Here is a 15,311-nt window from a genome sequence, read left to right as displayed (position 1 = left end):
CAGATGAGTGCAAATGATGAAACCTGTGAAGTGGTTGCACTATTCAAACTCGTACTATTCAAAGTTATAATTCTATATATTAACCCTGGTTTGGCCTTTTAAACATACTTGGTTTGGTTAACATGGAGCCATTCTTACCAGATGGATGGAGGCAGCCTCCTTGATTGGCTATCTACATCTTTAAAAATCTTGAGACCAACCTGGCCAGCCTCTTTCCATCATCTTTTTGGCTAAACTCTTTTCAGCGACTCTTTTCTACTGTACGCAGCATGGATACCATGAGCTGAATTGGTGAGAGGGGAAGGTCTTGCCTTCCTCTGCTTACCTCTCTTTTACCCAACTCCAAGAAATAGGTCTGGGATATTTGTTTCTGTTCTGTGTTATTTGTCCCCAGAAGTTCCAGCATGGAAACTCTGACAAGCTTGGATGCCTGGGGCTAGAGCCTGAAGTGGATTTTGGACTAGGAACTGGGATTGCATTCTGTGGGAATTGAGCTGAACTGTAAAAATAATCCATTTCTCCTGCCCAGAGGGTATAAAGAAGCAGAAGATTATGTTTCCTATGTATTAGGGGAAGTTCGTACATTTGTGATTGTATTTTGAAGTAAATATCCCCATGTAAAAGGTACTGTGTTACATATAAAATACGGTATGGGTCCCAGTCCAGTGAAAATATGAAATAAAAATTCAAATGATTTGGCCATTTCACAGGATTCATTATTCACACTAATAGGGACCTAGCTGCATCTGAGACTCAGAGAGGTTGTGCCCAGGCTCACACAGGTTGTAAGTAGCAGAGCCGGTATTCAAAACTAATCATCTACTTTTAGAGTTTTCTCAATCATTCAGGAAAGTTCTCTTTTTGAAGGTCCCTAGGGATAGAAACTTCTTCCAGTTAAAGGTCTGCATTGGATCTTCAAGAAAACTATCCATATGTCAAACCTAAATCTCTTGTTTCATTTAAACCCATTTTCTCTCCTTTTGTGAGTATGGAAAATTATTTGGCATCTTCCATTAAAAAAAAAAAAGAAAAACCAAATCCTTCATATACTTGGAGACAGTAATCCTTAAACCTTCTCTCTTGCCTAAATAACCCCAATTGCTTTAAATTCCTTGCAGCATAGAAGCAAACATTAAGGAACTTCATTCCAATTTAAAATCACTTCCGTTTTAGCTCTTTGTAAATATGTGTGACCTCTCCAAAATTATCTTCCTCTCTTTTCTTTGTACTTCTACTATAATTAGTTACTTTGCCTTTTTTTTTAAGTTTTGTTCCTTTCATCAATATCCCCAGTCTTTATCAAAGAACAAGGGCAGCTCATTATAATAAGGTTTAGGGGAGACAATAGGAACACTAACTTTGAGCTCCTAATCACGTGTCATCCATTCCTCACTTGACTGCTTTCTCTATCATTTGCAGGAAGAAATTCCCTCTGCTTCTGTTTGCTGTGTAGCCAAATCATAGCAATAGGGTGAATGCACAGGCATGGATTTGGAATGTTCTCTTGGTTTCCTGCTGTGCACACAGGGCTGTGATCCTTCAATAGAAAGAAAGTGAGTGAAAATGATGCACATTCCAATTCGGGCCAGCATCTGATCGCAGGGACCTCATTCTGTCTCATGTCTCATGCTCAGAGCCAGCAAATCCGTCTCCAAGTCTGATTAGCAATGGCCAAGGCCCAGTGAGCAGCAACTCTACAAACTCGGACTCTTTGGGATGCTCTAGCTTTGACAGCTGCATCCACAGAGGCCACTCGTAGGCTGAACCAGAGAATCTTTTCAGGTACCACATTCTAGAGCCAAACTAGTTGGGGAATAACATATACTACAATGAGATAGATGACTTAAAATCAAATAAGTAAAAGGTACCATATGGCTTTGCAAAATGTAGCTCTAAAAACAGCCTGGAAATAACAGGTTGACCAGAAAAATTCCTTTGGGAGGGGCAGAATTCAGGTTGAGTACAGATACGATGGTTTTAATAGCTGTTGTAATAGCTGATTAAATTTTAATTGCTTTGCTACCATTGCTAGCCCTACCCTTGAAGAGACTGGTGCAGAAGCAGCATACTTGTCATTCCCATTGTTTCCTTGTGGCCAAAGGGGCCAGCACGCATCATGGAAAGCATAGCAACACAGCTGCAAATTGGATTGCTTTTCAGTTTGGCTGTTCATATGCTTTTCTTTGTGTAAAAAAAAAATGGAGAGGGGTGGCACTCAGGTTTCTTTCCCAGTTCAGGCATGATAGCTAGCATTTACATTCTTTAACATTTGCAGGGTATTTATTTTAACATTTAACATTAACTTTATGTGTGATCTCATGTAATCATCACATCGCAAGGATTAGGTGCTATTAATAATTAACCCTATTTAACAGACGAAAAAAACTAAGGCTGAGAGAGGTGAAATCTCTTGTCCAGAGTCACACACCATAAAGTATGTGAGTCAGGATTTGAATTTAGTTCTTCCTGACTCCAAGTCCAACGTTATCTACTACAACACTACGCTTCCTGTATTTCATTTTCAGGGACCTCAAGGCCTAGTTTCTTCCAGTCTACTGAGCAGGTGCCTCTCACCTTTTCTCCCTAGGGGAGGTGAAGCATGAGCATTTGTGTTAGGATCAGAAAGATGATGAACTAACTATGCCTGAGCAGAGTGAAGCCAGAGGGAAGCTCTGGAGGAGACCGCAGTGGCCTTCACTTCTGAATTCTCCTCTGACCTGGTCATAGTCAACTTGGAGTTAGGAATACCTGGGTCTAAATTCTGCCTCTGAAATTTAGTAGCTGTGTAATGCTGGGCAAGTCACTTAATTTCTCCTGGCCTCAGTTTCTCCTTTTGTAAAATGGTCATACGAAAGAAGAAAAGGAGTAAAAGATGAACCCAACCATCTAGAAGCTGCTTTCCTCTGAAGTTTCCCACAGGAGAGCTGACATGAAAGATAACATGACTGTGAATCAACTTGCAATAGAAAAAGTACCAGCCTGGGAGTCAGGGAACCCAAATTTTAGCACTGTCACTCATTAATCAGTGGTATGATTGGAGCAGATTATTTAAGTTCTCTGAGCCTCCATCATTTCATCTGTCAAACGAAGGGGCGGGATATTAAATGATCTCTGAGATCTCTTTCAGCTCTAGATCTGACTCCTCAAGTCCATTTTGGCTTCTCATGATCTATGATTCTAGTCTATGATTGTCCTCTCTGCCGTCATCAGTCCCTGACTTGCATTGAAAAACCAGGAAGGGGTAGGGAGGGGAATGATGAGGAGGAAAGGGGAAGAGAACTGTTCCTCAGTATCCCACTAGCATTCCCTGAGGGACCAACTCAATTCAGTGAAAAATCAGAGGTTACAAAAGAGAGTCACTTAGTGGAAGTAACAGCTTTTCTGGATGCTAGTTAAAGCTGTTTCTTAGGCATTTTTTTTTCAGGGCCTCTTGGGAAGTTGTTGTGCTAAGAATCCAAAAACTGTTTCCATCTATATCACACTCTCAACTATACCTGTACAAAAAGGTATGTAGCTACTACATGCAATGACATTCAAGAGAAAAATTGTGGGTGAACAACCACAAAAAAATTCCACTTCTTGTTTTTAACTGAAGGATTTTGAGCTTGAAAGGCATTATGGATTCAGTGCTTAAATTGGATTTGGGAAGACCTTGCTTCAAATCTTGCCTCCAAAATCTACTACTTGTAACAGTGGACAAGTCATTTAACTTCCCTCAAACTAAGTTTTTCCTTTTTTTTTTTTTTTTTGCTTCTTGGTGAGGCAATCAGGGTTAAGTGACTTGCCCAGGGTCACACAGCTAGTAAGTGTCAAGTGTCTGAGGCTGGATTGGAACTCAGGTCCTAGTTTTTCCTTTTTTGAAATGGGAACAATAACTTCTGAAATCAAATCATATAATATATGCAAAGTGTTTTCACACCCCAAAATATTGTCTGAATGTTAACTATTATCATTAAGTAAGCTTTTATTTTTTGGAAAAAAACAAAATGAAACAAAACTGAGCCTCAAAGAGGTTGAGATGGGTTTGAGGTCAGTTATCAAATGGTAGAACTGGGGTTTCAATGTGCTCAGTCATCTGACTCCTGCTTTGCTGCATATACAAGCACTCTCCTGTAGCTACTGTAACCAGACTTAATCGCTTCTCTTAACATGGAATCTGTGGTTGGGACTGACTAGTCAAAATTGGAGTCTAGCAAAAATGATTTTAGATTATAGTGTTAACTAGCTCTAAGACCTTGGAAAAATCAATTTGCTTTGTTGTGCCTTAGTTTCCCCATCCATAAAATATGGATAACAAATAATTCCTGCCTTGTTTATCTTATAGGTGAGGTTACCATGATATTGATAGTTGAATGGTTAAAAACATGAGACAAATGCAAAAAATTATTATTATTCTCTAAAACAAATACAGCTTCTTGCTTCCTAAAACACAGGTCTGACCATGCCTTTAAACAACTTCAGCATCTTCTATTGCTTCTAGAATAAAAATATAAAATTTTCTGCTGGCTATTTAAATCCCTTCAATATCAATCTACCTACCTCTCCAGACTTAGTATATATTATTTCCCTTTGTGAATTTTATGGTCCAGCCAAGGTGACCTATTTGCTTTTCCTCGCGCATGCCAATCTAGTTCCCATCTCTGTGCCCTTGCATCCTATACCAGGAAAGTACTTTCTATCACTTAGAATCCCTAGCTTTTTTTTAAAGCTTAGCTCAAGAAACACCTCCTAGATGGGGACCTTCTTGATAGTCCAAGCTGCTGGTTTCTTCCCCACTCCTTGACAAAATTACCTTGTATATATTTTGTACATACCTTGTATAGCTCCCTTGTTCCCACCACCTTGGCTGAGAATCTTAAATTTTATTTGACTGAAAAAATTGTAGCCATTCCCTGAGACCTTTCTTCTTCCCCTCCTTCTAATCTCACTTTAATCAGATACCTTCTGCTGCTTTCTCCTCCTTCACCTCTGTTTCGCATGAAGTTTCCCTTCTCCTTTGCCAAGAAAAACATCTCTTCATGCACAAGTGATTGCATCTTATCCTGTCCCCTCTATCATCCTCATTCTCTCACTTTTATGTGCAATCTTTCTGTCTAATGGCTTCTTTCCTACAGCCTACAAACATGTCCTTGTCTCCCTCATCATCAAAAAATTCTTATTTGATCCATCCATCTTCACTACCTACAGTTCCACATCTCTTTCTTTTTGTGATAAAGCCATCTGCAATCAATGGCTCCACTTTCTTTCCTCTCACTCTCTTCTTAACTCTCTACAGTATGGTTTCCAATTTCCTCATTCAACCAATTTGTTCTCTCCAAAGTTACTAATAATCTCTTAATTGCCAAGTCTAATAGACTTTTCTCAGTTCCCATCTTTCTTGATCTCTGTGCCTTTGACACTATCACCCTCTTCTTGATACTCTCTTCTCTCTAGTTTTTGGTGACACAATTCTATCTTAGTTCTCCTTCTTATTTGATCTCTTCTCAGTCTTCTTTGATGGGTCTTCACCTAGGTCATTCTAACTAACTTTGGGTGTCCCACAGGGCATTGTCTTGGGCCCCCTTTTCTTCTCCCACTATTCTATTCCATTAGGTGAATTCTCCAGTTTGCATTGATTCAGTTATTATCAGTATGTTGATGATTTTCAAATCTACTTATTCAGCCCCAACCTCTCTGCTAACCTCAGCCTCAAATCTCCAGTTGTCTATAGGACATCTCATTCTGTAGGCATTTTAAATTCAACATGTCCTAGATTGAACTCATTATATACTCTGCCCCTCCCCCAAACCTCCTCCTTTCCAAATTTTCTTGTTATTGTTGATGGCACCATCATCCTCCCAGTCATTCAGCTTGCAGCCTAGGTGTCATCCTCGATTCTTCACTGTCTCTCACTTTCCCAAATCCAATATGATGCCAAGACCTATCAATTTTACTTGTGTAACATCTCTCACATATGCCCCCTTCTCTCCTCTGACACTGCCACCATGCTGGTGCAAGCTCTCATCATTTTATGCCTAGACTATCACAATAGCCTGCTGCTGGATCTCCCTACCACAAGTCTCTCCCTACTCTAGTCCATCCTTCACTGAGCTGTCAAAGTGATCTTCCTAAAGTGCAGGTCTGAACCATGTTAAACCTTCCTCCCACCCCCCATAAACTCCAGTGGTTCTCTATCACTGCCAGAATCAAATATGATATCCTCTGCCTTTCAAAGTTCTTCATAACCTTCCCCCTCATCCACTCAATACAGCTTATGCCCCCTTCACCCTCCAACATTCTCTAATCCATTGACCCTGATTTCCCTGCTGTTTCTGGAACAAGATACTCTATCTCTTGACTCTTTTCACTTGACATTTTCACTGGTTATCCCCAACGCCTAGAATGCTCTGCCTCTTCAATGCTAACTCCTGATTTCCTTCAAATCCCAGCTAAAATTCCATCTTCCAAGGGAAGCTTTTCCCAATGCCGCTTAATTTTAGTGCTTTCCTCCTATTGCTTATTTTAATTTATACTCTATTTAGCTTGTTTGCATAGTTATTTGTGTATCTCCCCTGTTAGAATATGAGCTCCTTGAAAGCATATCTGTCTTTTGCCTTTCTCTGTATCCCCAGAACTTAGCACAATGCCTGGCACATAGTAGGCCCTTAATCAATGTTTATCTGTGTACATGTTGCTCCCCTGAGAGAATGTAAGATATTTGAGAATAGGGATGGTGTTTTGTCTTTGTATCCCCAGACTAATACAGTATCTGACACATAGTGCTAAATAAATGTATGTTGATTGATTGATTCTACGTATTGCATACTTCTGATGTAACATTTATCTTTCATAGTCAAGCTCCAGAACAAGAGATTAACCCATCACAGCCAAGAAACCAAAGTAGGGGTGATTTTTTTTAGATCTGCTTCTGGATATGATTTTAGAGTCACTGGGAGTCTAAAAACTTGTCCATGTTTATTTCATTTACAGAAAATGTTTGAAAAGTGTCTTTATGCATGGACAGCACATACTGTTCGGTTTATAAAAGAGTTTGTGACATTTTCTCTCTTGTAATTTGGAAATCTTACAGCAAGTTATGACTTCTTAGAAGGTGATGGGGGATGGAGTAGGAAAGGCATTTCTACACCTTTTAAAGAAGCCTGGTACATAAAGAGTTAATGAAATAGAAATCAAAGACAATATTGTTTCTACTGGATCTTAAGTCCATAGAGAAATCAGTGACTGTTTCCAGAATCAGGTGGAGGATTCACTTCCTGGTCCTAATTTTCCAAGAGGTTTTATCATAAGAAGCTGTCTCTCTAAGGGACCTGAGTTAAAATCTGTACTTTGCCCATAGAATGATTTAGATCTTAGATCTAGAATTGACAGGGATTTCTAAGGCTATCTCTATCACTCATTTGACAGAGGAATTCACTGTGGCCTAGAGAAGCTCAATGACTTGTCCAAACTCATACAGGTACTAAACACCAGAGGGGAGATTGGAACACAGATTCTCTGACTTCAGCGCCAGTGTTCTAGCTTACATAACTGAAACTTATGCAATGTATCTGAATGTTAGACCCCATAGTGTGAGGGGCCATGAGAATATCTAGGTGGTGTACTGACAAAGATATTATTTTTAACAGCAGTAATTAAAGCAACAATCAGCTCCTTGGCTCCATTGTGTTAAAACCAAAAAACAAAAACAAAAGCTCTTAATATGTCTTCTTGCATTTGAGGGACATATGCGAATTGCATACTGTTTCTGGTGTACCCAATGATTTAGGAAATACACAGTGTACCTTTAAAACTTCAAATATTTAATTTTCAAGATGAGCTGAGGAAGACATTTTGTGACATTTGGAGCCATTTGTATTTTGGCTGCCTGTTATCTGACACTCTAAAATAAATAATTTTACTTTTTGCAAAGATAGAAAGATAGCACGTATGACCAGCCATTCTTGCAATATTCCACATATTTTGAGGAGAGGAAATGGCATTTAAACTTTTTCATTTGTAAAGCAATGGGAAACATGAATTTGATGGTTTTGTTGTCATTAGTAGACTACTGACTAATCAGTCAATTCAGGGCCTAAAACACGTTCCAGACGCTCTCTGCAGAAAAAAAAAATGTTTTGCTTCCCTCCAGTCCTCCACTCCTTACACCCCACCACAGTAGAATTGGCTGAAATTTTTAGCAATATTCCCAAAGCTTAATATCTGGAGAAAGCAGCTCTCATACTCAATCTATCTAGCCTTGCAGAGAGGCTCCAAAACTCCATCAAGAAACTTTTCCTCACTAAGCGATGCCTGTGGGTCTGATGTCAGCAACCATTAATAGCTTAGAGAAATATAGTAGTAGATGTGGCCATGTTTTAAATTTTAATTAAAAATACCTATGACATGATTTCTTTTAGGTTCAGCCCAATTCTTTTTAAGCTCAGAGTCTTGGGTTTTGGTTTTCTTTGACATTTCCCCCTTCTTTTATATGATAGATACACTCCTGAAAAACTACATGTGAACTCAATTCATCATCCCATTTTAAATGGATAACACAAACAGGCTCCTCTCCTAACTCCTACTTACATTAGCAGGTAGGGTCCCCAACACCAAACTATTGGGGATCTTAGGGTCCTAGGGATATGCCTGAGAGGTTGGTGGTGAGTTCTCTGGTATGATCACTCATGCTCCCTGATCTAGTGTATTCCCTCCAATGTCAATCAACCAGTTACAATTCCTTCAATATCATCCAACCAATAATTATTATTTCACTGTCAATTTATACATTGTTTTCTGCTCAATATCAACTAAATAATTAATATCGGATGACATTTACAAATATTTTCTGAGAATATGTAATAAGACCTGAAGTACAAAAACCTTCCACACCTGGGGTACCCTCTCTTCTATCACCTTGGCTCCTGGGGAAAGCAGGCTCACACTTAAAGTAGTTGCTAAAACATTCCTGCCACAAGGTTGCTTCTAGACGCAGCATAGCTAATGGATGAATCATTCTCCCGTTTGTCAAACACTATTAGTGTCTTAGTTCCGGGGGTGATTCACTCTTAGCTTGAATCAATCAAGTTGCTCCTCAGGGCTGTACTGGTTTTATCAAGGTAACCCTCTATGTCCACTTGAAGGCTTTCTCATGAACTCCAATTGCTGGACCTCCAGTTGTTCTTTTGATCTTTTGAAACTCACAACATGATGACCTAGTCCATTCCATCTCCTTTGCCTAAGATCAGGAAAGAAATATACATAACAGAGACAGAAGAAACCAGACTGCCATGTTTTCAAAGCCATATGTTTACCAGATTGGAGGACAGTTTCCCCATCCTAGAGGCCCATGGCGTTTTCCCCTTATTCAAAATCTGTCAGCTAGAGAAGTCCAGTTCTTCCATTGAAACCTTTTGTATGACCCCTCCCTTCCAGTTCAACAACCAATTAAAAAGCTTTTCATAACCACATAGTAAAAAGAGAGCAAACAGTTTGTACATGCTCTGAAATGAAAGTCAGGGCCTTCCATTATGTACCATAACACAATTTCCTCAATCTTCCCCACTGGTATGCAGCAGGCATTGAACATTGTGCATGTTTCAAGGTACCTATTTGCAATTTCCTTATTAAAAATGCACTCTAGGGTGTACCCTATTAAGATAAATCCTTTTTTCCCTCCCAGTTTACTATATAGGAAAGAGTATTTGACTTAGAGTCAGAAGTTCTGGGTTCAAGTGCCAACTCTGATACCTTTTCCTTATCTTTCAGTTTTTATATTACTTTTATTTCTGGATATATCTTTCCTTTCTTTCTAACCCAGAGGGCCAAATCTTGTAAAAAATTAAAAAGGAAAGACAAAAAAGTAGTTTCATAAAACCAAGCAACATATTAGCTGTGTCTGACTGCATTTCTCATGTTCCATACCTATAGTCCCCTACCTCTGCACAGATGGAAGGGAATGACATTTTCTCCATTTTTCTCTGGAGCCAAGATTGATCATTATAATTGCACAGCAATAAGGTTTTTTTTTGTTGTTGTTATTGTTTTTTCTATTCACATTTTATAGTCATTGTATATATTGTTCTTCTGGTTCTGCTAACTGTACTCTGCATTCTTTCATGTAAGTCTTAAGCTTCTCCAAATTCTTCACATTCATAATTTCTTGGGGGCATAGTAATAATCCATTAAATTCATATATGATGTTTTAAAAAGCCTTTTCCTAATTGATGAGCACCTACTCTGTCTGTCTGTCTGTCTGTCTATCTATCTATCTATCTATCTGTCTATTGCTATCACAAAAGTGCTGCTGTATTTTGGTGTTTATAGGATCCTGTCTTTGATCTCCTTGGGATATATGATTAGCAGTGGTATCTACAGGTTAAAGGGTATAGTCATTTTGGTCATTTTGTTAGCATAATTCCAAATTGCTTTCCAGGGTGGTTGGACAAATTAATTGACAGCCAAGAGTATATCGTATTAGAGTATCTGTCTTTTTATAACCCCTCCAAATATTGACATTCTCTCTTTTGTCACTTTTGACAACTTTTCCAGTATGAGGTGAAATTTTAGAATTATTTTGATTTGTATTTCTCTTGTTATGATTCGGATCAATGTTTGATATGATTGTTTATCTTTTGCAGTTCATTCAAATACTATTTCCTCTCACCACTTATCTATTGGGGAATGGTTCTTGCCCTTCTATATTTGTGTTAATTCCCAATATATCTTGAATATCAGACCCTTATCAGAGGTATTTTTTTTAAAAAAGGCTTTTTTCCCCAACTGACTATTTTCCTTCTATTTCCTAGATGTATTGGTTTTGTTTATGCTAAAGCTTTTTTCACTGAATGCAATAAAATTAGCTATTTTTTTCTTTTTTTGTGTTCTCTATCTCTTGTTTGGCTAAGAATTCTCATCCTAGACATAGCTGTGTACAGTGAACACAATACTGTGTGCAGTAGATTCTCACTATTCATGGATTCCATATTTGAAAATTCATCTACTTGCTATAATTTATTTGTAACCCTAAAATCAACACATGTGGTCATTGTTAGAAATGCATAGGGAGGCAAAAATTTGAGTCACTCAATGAATACATTCCCAACTGAGGTTGAACAAGGTGTCATTCTGCCTTCTTATTTCAGTTCTCATACTATAAAGAGATGTCCTTTTTAGTTTTATTTAGTGCCACATTTTTCACATTTTTGTGCTTTTCTGGGGTGATTTAACATGGCCCCCATGTGTAGTGCTAAAGTGCTATTTAGTGGTTGTAAGCACAAAAAGGCTGTGACGTTTCTTACAGAGAAAATATGTGTGTTAGCTAAGTTTCACTTAAGCATGAGTTATGGAGCTGATGGTCATGAGTTCAATGTTAGTGAATCAACAATACAGTACATATAGGTTAAGGAAGGGGAAATTTGTCAACCTGTACATGAGGCTACTCTAGAAAGTGCCAAAGTAAATGTGACCGGCAGGTTAAAGAAACCAAACCATGTATTTCCCCTAGGAGCGATTGCTCGGTAGCCACTAATTCAGTGTTTGTGGAAACTTTATAGAACATAACTACTATGAATGAGGACAGTTAATTGTATCTAATCTTGTTTTTTCTAAATCTTTTGTGTAGCTATAAATGTAAGTTATGTTTTAAGTGAAATACATCTAATATTAATTAACTGATGTTAAAGTTGAAAGTAAAGAGGAAACATGAGGGACAAATGGGGAATTGATCGACACTGAGCTTCTGCATATAAGGAAGTTTATGTAGCTGTAGCTGCAAGAATGCAGGAGAAAGGTCACCAACTCCAAAATTACTAATTAGATGTGTTGAAGAAGTTTGCATGACTCTGGTGCTAGCTGCCTGGGGCATGATAGGAATTGAATGGAACTTGCTCATTCTAAACTAAATATATAAACGTGATCTAGGGGAGTTCCCACTTGTTGGGGGTGGAGTTGTCACAAAGGAAGACTTTTCCCCATGCTGTCTGGGTTCAGCTGTGAGCCTGGCTAACAAAAGAGCAAAAAATAGTCTAAGCATAGATTATTAGAAAAAAGTGATTCTCCCTCTGGAGGAAAAACAGCTTAGCATCTTAGTGGAGAAGCAGCCTAGCAGTAGACACAACAGCAGGGATATAGACAGCATCCTCTTTGGAAGCAGAAAGGAATGACAACTGTAGGAAGTAGCCAAATAACAGTGAGAAAAAGCTTACAGCTAAAAGAGAGGGCTTGGAGAAGCACCACCCTACGATCATGAATTTGCAAGAGATAAAGTATCCTCTCCCACCAGGGTCATGATGATCAGTGGAGCCTGTGCCATTTTTGAGAATTGGCAGCATGTGGGGCTAGTGACAAAATGATTTATAGTTACTTCTTTACAGTTCTGTTTTAATTAAATTTTGTCTTTGCTTTAAACTCATGTAATATCTGACTTGGTCTGATATAAAGAAATGTGTTGTTTGGATATTTGAGCTGTGAGTCTGAATAGATGCCTATACTGAAAATATCAGGAAAAAAATGGGAGTAGTGAGGACATATACATGTGTGTGTGTGTGGGGTGGGCTATATAGCTATGTTAACACTAGCACTTGTATTTCTTTCTTGAAAGGATATATGGTGCTTTTAACTCTTGTCAGAACACATAGACATTATTACCAAATACTTGATTAGTTCGAAACATAACTTGAATAAACTTAGTAAGGGTTTCAGGAAACAAATATTTGGAATGGTTACTGCTTTCCCAGAATCACAGAATTTTAGGGTTAGTCCAAACTCCCACTTTAAAGATTTAAAGACGTTGAGACTAGTAGAGGAAGCAATTTGCCCAAGGTCACAAATTTAGTTAATAGGAAAGCTGGGACCAGAACTCATGCCTTTTGGCTCACGTTCTTTTCACTAACCTACACTGATTCTTGCCTGTTACAAATAAGATACTATATTATGGATTATTTGGAGTTTCTGGTGTAAAGCATCTCATCCAAGAGACTGTGTTCCTGTGGAGAAATAGTACTTTCCCAAAGGATTGAATTTCCTTTTGTAGCATGTTTGGGTGATCTGGGTGGAGAAATAAATCCTTTTGTCCTAACAATGAATCCCTCTAACTCTTTGAGGTTTTGTTTGAGCCATCTCTTGTCCGAAGAGCAAGTTATGTAGAGGCATGACAGCTATTTGGAGGTGTTGTGCTTGCTTTTTCCTATGACGATATCAATCACGAAAATCCCCTGCTTCTACTCAACCATTTCTGTAACCCAGTTAACTCTTCATACTAACTGGAATGTGAAATGTCCTCACATTTCTTTGTGCTTCATCTCAGTGAGCTCAGAAGTTTATTTCTTAGCATTGTTCTTTTCTGCTTTTTTTCCTCATACGTTGAGCAGATTTCTTTGCACAGTTGCCAATTCCACTTAAGGTTACATTCAAACCAACTGGTTGCACCATCTTGATCCACTTAGCTTTCTTCCAAACGAGCTCCCAAAGAAGGGGAAAAAAACCCCCTTTTTTTATACTTCTAGAAGAAAAAGGAAACCTTAGAATCTTGGAACATTAGATCCCAGCAGAATGCACTCTCCTTGAGAGTAGGGCAAGTGAGAAGGTTTTTTTTTGTCTTTTTATCCCCAGAACCTAGCACATGCTTAATAAACATTTGTTGAATTGAATTGGACGTGCTTTTGGACATCATATAATTCAACCATTTCACATACAGAAATGGAAACTGAAACCCAAAGAAAGGGAAATGTCTTTTCCAGGATCACAAGACAAATTGGAAGTTGAGTCAAGACTCACACACTGATCTCTCCACCCTAAGCTTAATATTCTTAAAAGGGATACAAAGAGTTTGATTTTTTTTTTTTGGAGTATGTGATTCACTTATTCATGGACTGAGATTCTTATCAATTCCTTATAAAAGTTAACAACTAGGTATTTTGATGGCCCAATATATATATATACTTCTAGATTTGGAGTTCAAAAACTTGGATTCATATTCTAGGTTTTCTATTTACTACCTTTGTTGGGGAAGTAATTAATTTATCTGGGCCTTAGTTTCTGCATCTGTAAAATGATGGGGGTTGACTACATTGGAGGTGTCCAACACTTGGCCCACAGGTTGAATGTGGCTCAAAGCACTCCCAAATGCAGTCTGAACCAGATTAAAATGTAACTGGGAAATATTAAACAAAATAAAGAAAAATATAATTGGACATAGATAATGTAAATATATGGTTTTCTAAGCCAATATGTACCATCTGTTCTTGAACCATGGCATTAAGATGACTAAAACATTGTTGGCAGAGCTGTGAATTGGTCTGGCCATTCTGTAAAGCAATTTGGAACTAGGCCCCCCCCCCCAAATCACTAAATTGTGCATACCCTTTGACTCAATGATACTTGACCTTTACCCAAAGATATTAAAGAAAACCCTCATATATACAAAAATATTGATAGTATCTCTTTTCATAGTAGCAAAAAACTGGAAATAAAAGTGGTGTCCACCAATTGAGGAATGGCTAAACAAATTATGGTACATGAATGTAATGGAATATTATTTCTCCAAAAGAAATTATGAAATGGACAGTTTTAGAGGAAGCTGGATTTATATCTGTGAACTTATAACAATAATATTGTAAAGAACTTCAAAAGAATTTAGAGCCCTGATCAATGCAATAACAAACCATGATTGCAGAGGATTGAAGATGAAGCATGCCAACTAATGCTTACCAGCAAAGTGATAGTCTCATGTGTAGAATGAGATATACATTTTTAGATATGGCCAGTGTGAGAATTTATTTACTAGACTATATACACATTTGTATATGCAGCAGTAACATGTCTTTTTATTGTTTATTTGGGAGGAGGGAAATAATGGAAAAAATCACGAAAGCAAATTTTAAAAAGCATAGAATGAAGATAAACTCAGAAATCCAAGACCATTCTGTACTCCCTTCTCCTGCCATGGCCTAAAGACCATTGAGTCAAAGGCTCAATGATGATGTCCCTAGGTGTATCTCTTTCCTACCCTTTCACAATCTTACTTTGGAGGTGTCATGTTCTAGAGGTTGTTGGGGTATTCTTGGAACCCTTTTCTTATTGTCCCTACCTTCTTCTCAGCGTTCTCTTGGCTGTATCTGTTTAAGTTGAGTTAAGTCAGTAAACATTTATTAAGCACTCTCTATGTGCCAGGCACTGTGCTAAACAATGGAGACACAAATAAAGCGGAAAAAAAAAACAATCCCTGCCCCTAAGAAGCTTACATTCTAGTGGGGGAGAGAAAATACAAGCAATTATGTATGTACAAAATATGTGCAGGAAAAATTGGAGGCAATATCAAAGGTAAAGTACTAATA

The sequence above is a fragment of the Phascolarctos cinereus genome, unplaced genomic scaffold (assembly GCF_003287225.1).
Source record: "Phascolarctos cinereus isolate Bilbo 61053 unplaced genomic scaffold, phaCin_HiC Scaffold_2;HRSCAF=192, whole genome shotgun sequence".
NCBI lineage: Eukaryota > Metazoa > Chordata > Mammalia > Diprotodontia > Phascolarctidae > Phascolarctos > Phascolarctos cinereus.
This window is presented reverse-complemented; position numbering follows the sequence as displayed.